At 53.2% G+C, this 8,185-nt stretch overlaps 2 non-coding genes across 2 annotated transcripts; both read right to left on the reverse strand.

Annotated features, from left to right (window-relative positions):
• Positions 1-3,868: 3,868 nt before the first annotated feature.
• TRNAQ-UUG lies at positions 3,869-3,940 on the reverse strand. Its single transcript has one exon. It is a non-coding gene; the product is annotated as a tRNA-Gln (tRNA).
• Positions 3,941-7,837: 3,897 nt separating this feature from the next.
• On the reverse strand, positions 7,838-7,910 carry TRNAV-GAC. The gene has a single exon. It is a non-coding gene; the product is annotated as a tRNA-Val (tRNA).
• Between the last annotated feature and the right edge of the window lie 275 nt (positions 7,911-8,185).

Consider the following 8,185-nt stretch of genomic DNA (forward strand, 5'->3'; position numbering starts at 1 on the left):
TTAGTGCCTGAGCATCCATAGTGCGAACTGGAGATAAATCTAGTTTCACTCTGTCTACACTTAAAACGCTGCTGTGGCACTGCTATAGCACTTTGGAGTAGACAGTGACTGGAGGGGTTTCCCATCCCTGTAATAGCTACATGGACAGAACAATTCTTCCTTTTCTTTAGCACTGTCTAACCCGGGCTTAGGTCACCTTAACTATATGGGTTTGTGGGGGGGTCACACCCTGAGAGACATCACTTTGCCAGTTCAGTGCCCAGCGTACACCAGCCCTTAGATCCCTCTTGGTATTTCAGTGCAGGCACTGACCTGTGAGAGGAAAACATCAGCTCACAAACACAGAGACTGAATTTCCCACATTTAATCTCGCTGCACTTTCCAGAAAGTCACAAAATTCATTTCATTCTTGCTAGGACAGGGAAAAAATAAGTGATACTAAGTTTTTGGCTTGATTAAATAAAATTAAGTGTTTAATTAATATAGGAAAAATCTGTCCTGATTCCTCTAACTAACACCATAGCGTGAAATAGGAACAGAGACAAATCTTGTCAGTGACGACTAATTTCACAAATGATCTTCCCATTATTAATTTCCACATTGCCCCTATTGGAGGTCTGGGCATCTCCAGTGTCATTGCTCTGCGTTCACCTTCCCCTAGAATTGTTCTCGGACATTCGACTTCCTCTGGCATGGGGCTCGGGTCACTTGCTGGAGGATTCCTGCACCTTGAGGTCTTTAAGCCACAATTTGAGGACTTCAATAACACAGACATAGGTTGGGGTTTGTTACAGGAGTGGATGGGTGAGATTCTGTGGCCTGCATTGTGCAGGAGATCAGACTAGATTATCATAATGATCCCTTCTGACCTTAAGTCTATGAATCTATTAATCTTTTCCCAAATTTGGAAAATTGTGCAGGTCAGAATGTGAATACTGACCCCATCTCCTTCCTGCACCTGCCCTACATTGCTCCACAGCAGCTTCTCCCCCTGCAGAGTCATCCCAGCACTGCAGTGCAGCTGCCCACGGTTCAGCAGGGGCCCCTGGCAAGGACCGTGGGTGCAGCTAACAGCCCCGTGTGCCTGGCAGTGAGGCAGCTGTAAAAAAGCAACACTCCCCCGAGAAGTACAGAGACTGAATTCCCCAACTTTAACATCATGACCCCCTGTAGAAAGCCGCACGTTTCAGTTGTAGTTTCACAGGGAGATGCAAAAATCAAGTGACACCAATTTTTAAATTGAGGAAATAAAGTTGAGGAGATAGTTATTAACCTCACAAAAATACACTAAAGATCCCTCAACATAACACCTGAAGGTGAAATATGAACTGAGACAAACCTTGTCCTCAAAGGCTCATTTCCCAAACGACCCTCAAAATGTTACTAATTCCCACCCCTCCTCCGCAGGAGCTCTGTGCAGTGTAACTGTTCTGCAGGCAGCTTCCCATTCAATGCTGTTGTGGGACATTCCCAGGCCTGGAAATGTACCAACGGCAGAATTTGAAGAGCAAACCTGGCTCCTTGCACCAGGCGGGATTTGTGTGTTTTGTCCCTGTCACTTAGTCTGTGTCAATAGTACAGACGCCAGGGGCAGGACTCCAGGCTCTGCTTGAGGGATCCTGGCACAGGGGATGGGGGCAGGAGAAAGGATTGTAGATTCTGACCTGGAGAGGAGGCAATAAGTGAATGGGCATTTTTGACTCCTCCTCTCCTCAGTGTCCCTGGGCTGGAATTCTACATTCCACAGGGCCAAATGAGGGGGTGGTGTCACTTGGTTAATGAAAATCAGTGCTCTAGGTGAGGTTTGAACTCACAACCTCAGCATAACTCCTCTCAGCACTGCCCTATAAGTACTGTGCACTAACCAATTGCACCATTGGAGCACCTGTTAGTTAACCTTTCCGAGACCCCCCTAGGTTGATATTCTCCCAGTTCCCTAGGTTGATACAAGCGAGGGGTGACCCCAAAACATTCTCAGTGGGGCTGAGAGCAGGTAGCGACAAGTGATGTACTCGGTGGGGTGGATTCTTCTTAAGGGTTCCAGGCCCCATTTGACCCTTTTGTTCTTCCCTGGGTAATAACAGAGCTGGTTAAGACTCAATGGAGAGTCTTGCTGCAGACCAACAGATCTGAAATCACTGATAACCAGCTCTAAGCATTAGTCCTGCTTTGGGACAGTGTCTCTCATGCAAGAAACTGCCCAGTCTGCGCTAGCAGTGAGGCTCCCTCACTAACAGCTGAAATCAGGGAGAGCTGTGTGAAGTGCAGGGCCCCAGGGGTGCCTGAACAGGGGGGAACAACACCCCAGGGCTTTTAAAAATGGGAGGGCTCTGCCTTGCCACTTTGTAATGACCGTGAGGGTGGGGAGGGGGCAGAGAGCAGTGAGCAGGAAGTGGGGTCTTGGGGGAAGAGGCAGCATAGGAGCGGGGCCTGGGGGAGAAGGGGTGGGGCAGGGGCGTGGTCTCAAGTGGAAAGGGTGGGGCTACTCTTTGGGCTCTGGTGACTGCTACTTTTAGGGAGCCTGTTCTGCTCCTGGTGGGACCACAAGACGTCCCAGAGCAGAGAGGGTGGCCAGCAGAGCGGTGACAGGGTGGAACGGCAAGTGGCCGGCAATGTGGCCAGACAGCGGAGGGAGAAAGGGGCTTTCCCCCCGGGAGGTGAGAGGTGAACTCTGGGTTTTCACTGACCCAGGACAGCAGCTGTGGGTGAGGTGCAGTGAAGGGAGGGGCACATCCACAGAGTTTCTGGTGTCTGGATTTAAGAGCCTGAGGCAAAACGCCACTGCCCAGTGCACTGTGGGTGGGTGTTTTGCTCATAGTGTTGTGTTATGAATCCTGATTGTGGTGTTTTCCCAAGTTAATACAAGGTGATTTTCCTCCTTTTTATTAAAGTTTCTTTTCTACACTCAGTGCGTGTGAGTGGGGAAAGTATCGCCTCTTAGAGGCACCCAGTGGCCAGGGTTAGTTTCCCCAGGTTACTGGGTGGGGGCTTAAGCAGATTGTGTGTTGTATTGTTGAAGAGGAGCCCCAAGCACCCAAACAGGGAATTGTAACTTCAGCCTTTAGAGTAGGAGCCAGAGGTGCTGCCAGCTGAGCTAGCCAGGCCGCCTAAATGTATTAACCCCTTTCACCGCAAGAGCAAAGACCGGGTACTTCTGTGCTTCTCAGCAGCTGGGAAAAAGCCTCTTGGGGGAAATATCTCCTGCTCCACTGCCAAAAGGAGCCCATTGAGTGGGAATGATCAGAGGCCCCACCTGCTTTCCAACCACCTTGTGATGCTGGCTGCAGAACGAATGCTGGTCTGTGGATGGCCTTCAGTGGGGGTTCGGCATGCCAAGGAGCAGGGAGCAGCCTGGCTGGGTGTCTCTGTGGATGCTGCTGGCCACGCATAGGCATGGTTCTCCCCTCCTCTTGCCCTGCTCTTGGTTGCTCTGTGGCTTTTAAGCCTTCCCTTGGAGCTGTCAGCACCAGCCACCTCTGCTCCAGGTGCCCAGAGGCGGAGAGGTGCTGGGCTCCAGCCTGGGACTCTTTCTCCCTCCTGCCTAGCCCTGACTATGAAGCCTGGCCCTGGCCCTCCTTCCTTTAAATGCCATGTGGGCAAGAGGAAAAGTGTGGCAGCTACAGGGACCAAAGTTGTGGGCATCAGGTGAAGCAGCGAGAAACAACCATATGGTGAACCCACAGGACTCTCTAGCCAGACTGTTAAGTTCTAGGACCCCAACCTATAGCGGCCAGCCCATTGAACCAGCCGCTATGTGGGCATCAGTCACCCAGCAGGAGGGGAAAAAACTCACTCTAGTTCACCCTGAGAGAGGGTAACCAAGCACATTGAGCTCCAGGGCTTTGCAGCAAAATCACATATCTCCAGGAGGTCCCACTGAGATTTGAACTCAGATTCCAGGATTCAAAGTTCTGAGTGCTGCCCATTACACCATGGGACCTGCTGCTATTTCATTTTCTAGACCCCTGTGACTCTTGGCTGGTTTGCACTCTGCACTTATTGCTTCCCACCAGCGGCTTCCCTCGAGGGACTCTCTCTCCTCCTCCATCCACTGTGGTCCCGCTCCACCGGATCCACAGGTCCTGCCCTGAGTCCCTGCAGGCCGCAAAAATGTCAGGGGAGGCCGCCCCTCCCTTCACTCAGTGCTCCCTCTCAAATCAGCCAGCTGCAGCCTCATCTCCCGGAACTCGGGCAGCTGTCGCTTGATCCGGTCATTCAGTCACAGGCTGACCGGCTCCCCTGCCTGGATGCTCTTGTGGAAATTCCACAGCTGATGCTGCAGGACTTGGCACCTTTGGTTTCTTTAATGTTGCACTGTTTCCCTGACCGCCGGAACAAAGCTGCCAACTCCTCCCTCACCGACTCCCACCAATCCCCCTGTTTGCCATAGGATCCTCTGATGCTTTACCACTCTGCCAACACCACCAGGCCTCGCCCCCCTGCTCCTTTATCTTGCAAGCTCTGGATGTTCAGCTTCCAATATCCTCTGCCCTGGGTCAGGGAATTGCCCACATTGAGCACACGGTGAGAGCTGTGTGATCCGAACTGTCCATTGGCTCCACCCTGCACTGCGCTGTCGACGTGCTCTCCTTCACGGAAATCCGGTCAATGCGACTCCTGGCCTGTCCCCGCAGAAAGGTGTATCCCCTCTGTGGCTGGTGTGAGCTCGAGTCAGAGGAATAGGAGGCTACCGCCCGCCCTCCACTGGTTCCACTGTGGAGAAACACGTCCTCTAAGCCGACCTCACTACAGACCTGCGCCAGGTAGTGCTCATCATAGAAGAGTTTCCTCTGACGGTCGGGAAAACAGGACCAGCAGTCCTCAGGCCGGTGCAACAATTGAAATCCCCCCTGACACCAAACACCGTGCGGTCCAGAGGAAGGGAGCCAGTTCCTTCATAGAACTTTCCTTTCACGCCTTAACTGGGGACCATACGCACTAATATAGCCATAACCAGTGCCATGGAGCACAAAGCCACCAGTAATGCCCTCCCTGGTCGCAGCTCCACCACCTTCTGTACTCGCACTGCGAATGTGAAGAACAAGACTCCAACCCCATCATTCTTCCCTGGCCCAGAGGACCAGAGGGAAGGGCCCTTCCTCCAATCACCCTCTGCCCATCAAGCTACCCTAGAGTCATGTATGTGCATTTCCTAAACACCCACCATGTCCAAGCCCAGCTGCTCCAGGGCACTGAACATCAAGTGCCTCCTCCTGGGCCCCCAAATCCCTTCCACCTTCCACACAGCCACTTTCACAGATGCCCCTTCCCTGGTACTGCCCTCACTCAGCTGCACAGAAGAGTTTTCATCCCCTATACCTGCCTGTCACTGCCCAGCAGCCCTCTGGCACCATTCCTGAGGGCCACCCTGCCTTGCTCTCTTCCTGCCATATTGGGTCCACCAATTACTCATGTAGGAGAGACAGCTCCTGTCCCTCATTGTTAAAGGTCAGGCCAGCAGCCCACAGTATCTTTTCCTACTGCAGAGCCCAAGCTCAGGGACTCACCTTGGGTGCAGGCACCTCTGTGCTCCCAGAAAATGAATCCACCACTGCACGAAGAAGAATGAAAGGGCCTGCTAGAGTCTGGGATTGAACTAGGGACTTGTAGATCTTTAGTCTAACCCTCTCCCAACTGAGCTATTTTGGCAGCTTCGGAGGCATATTTTGGCCTGTTGCTTCTCTGTCAGGGATGTTTTTGCAGCAGTTGCACACAAAAAGGACGTCATTGGGAGCGGCCCATGAAGACAAGACTCGCTTTTGCCTGCCTTGCTCAGCTTGACTTGCTGCCTCACCCTGTTCCTGCCCTAGTGCCCAGGTTGACCTGGTGGGGGAAGGGGACTGGGGGCCAGTGGCGCAGGGAGGAAGTTGAGCTGGACCCTGAGCTAGGCTAGACCCTGGCGGTGAGAGTCTGGCCACCACTTGCCGCCCCACCCTGTTGTCCTGGCTTCCCCCACTGGGCGTCATTTCAGGAGGGAAGTGGGGCTTCTGCCTCCCCTCCCCGATTTTCACACCGCAGAGGAGTGCGAACAGGAAAACGAACGGCTGCTCCACACCCCCACCAGAGGAACCCGACATAGCTTCAGGATTAAGACCCAAGGACTCAGGCTGAGAACTGATATAACTCCACTCATCTGGGATTTAACAACTTGTCTTCCATGGAGCAGGGCCAGTTCCAGTGTTTTTCCTGCCCCAAGCGGCAAAAAAATTAAAAAAAAAATCCACAATCGATGGCAGCTCTGCCATTTTTGGCAGCAAGTTCTTCCCTTTGAGAGGGACTGAGTGGGCCAAATTGCCGCTGAAGAGCCGGACGTGCCTCCCCTTTCCGTTGGCTGCCCCAGGCACCTGCTTGCTGCGCTGGCAGCACCAGATGATGTAGCAGGTGATAACTAACCCAGGTGGGGCACATGACCCCACAAGCCCTCTGCAAGTCTTGCCTCTGAAATTAGGAAAACTGGTGAGTTGAAGGCACAGCTGCACACCCAGAAGAAAGCCCAGCATGACACGCTCAGGGTGAGGGGGGTGCTAAAGCCTGGCATCAAACCAGAAACCTTCAGCTCTTCAATCTAATACACTCCCAGCTGAGCTACTTTGGGGACAACCAGGCCTGCCAGGAAGGCTTAATACATGAGCCACAGCACATGCTGGGCAGATTTAAATCTGGATGTCACAACGCAGGAGACAAACAGTGGACTTGGCCCCGGGGGGGCAGGCTGGGGCTCCCTATATCCCAGTCACTCAAGCCAGCACCTGCCCCCTCAAGCTGTCACTGGCGCCCCCAGGTCTGCGAGACAAGAGCAGCGGTTCTCACTGGAACAACTCCACCCACAGCTCGCAGGCTCCTCCCAAGCCTAAACCGGAAAACCATCTTGCCAGAAAGCCGCCCACTAGGACTCACCATTGCTCCTTTTCCTTTCACCCAGAACTGTCCTTCTCCTGGGCTGCAAGTAGCCATCCCTGGGAAGCCAAGAGGCAGGCACAGGATTCTACCTCCCAGCAGCCAACCGCACCTCCCCAGGCTTTGCAGAATGACTGGTGACACTCTACTAACCCCACTTAGCCGCACTGAGGCGCTGAGCTTCTGCCCTGCCTTCCTCAGCTCGACTTTCCTCTTTTGCCCCATTCCCGCCTCACTCCCTCCTTTGGCAAGTAACGCAGAGGAGCCGGCCTCCGCAGGCCAACCTCCCAGGGCAGAGGAGGCCAAGCCACAAGCATTCGAAAGGTGACTGGTGTAACTCCTCTAGCTTCCCCAGGCTGACGCTAAGGTACTTTGTCCACTGATGTCACCACCCTCCATCGTGCGGGGTTGGGGTTATCCCAGGGACAGGCCAGTGGCAGAAGGAGGAGCGCCTTGCTGGACAGCATGGGGAGCTGGGAAAAGGAAGCCACTATGTTTCTGCCTGGTTTTGGGCTGAGGCCCTTTTGCATGTCAGGTTACCATGAGAACCGCTACACTACAGAAACTCCATCAGAGTGCGCTCCCCTGCCCTGCCCTCTAATTCCATGCACTTTGGTGGTGCTCACCCTGGCACACACCGAGGGGTGAACCTGGAGAACATGGCGGCAGCTCTTCAGTGGGTCAGCTGGAAGAGCAGAGGACTGGAGCTGGGGCTCAGGAAGTCGTCCTTACATCACCCTTGTGACTCCAGCTTGAGGGAGAGCTGCTTTTTCTTCCCCTTGCTGAGAAAGAGCAAGAGAAGAAAGAAAGCTGAGGTGGGCCAAATAGGTGCAGAAGCCAATGCTGCCTTTTCCTGCAGAGGAGCCCAAAACAAGGGACTTGAATTGGGTAAAGGTACTGCTGTGTTTCCAATAAACAGCCCACTGCTGCAGAAAGAACCTGTTGAAGCCTGGGATTGAACCAGAGACCTTTAGATGGTCAGTCTAATGCTCTCCCAACTGAGCTACTTCAGCACCTGCAGGGGGCCTTTTTGGGCTGCCACTTCTCACCTTGAAACTTATTCTCAATAAACATCTCACCAGTCAACAATGGCCAATGCAAGACAGACATCACTTGCTATTTTAGCACTTGGAAATGTCATCAACTAGCGTTTGGATCTCTCCACTGCTTTAGTTCAGGAGGGGAAAGGCGAGAAAAGCGACCTTTGAACTAAAGCACTAGGGTTAACATCCTAACGCTGCCTACTCCTGTAACACTATTTAATACCGGCCCACCCTGTGCTGGTGAC

The sequence above is a fragment of the Mauremys reevesii genome, linkage group 17 (assembly GCF_016161935.1).
Source record: "Mauremys reevesii isolate NIE-2019 linkage group 17, ASM1616193v1, whole genome shotgun sequence".
NCBI lineage: Eukaryota > Metazoa > Chordata > Testudines > Geoemydidae > Mauremys > Mauremys reevesii.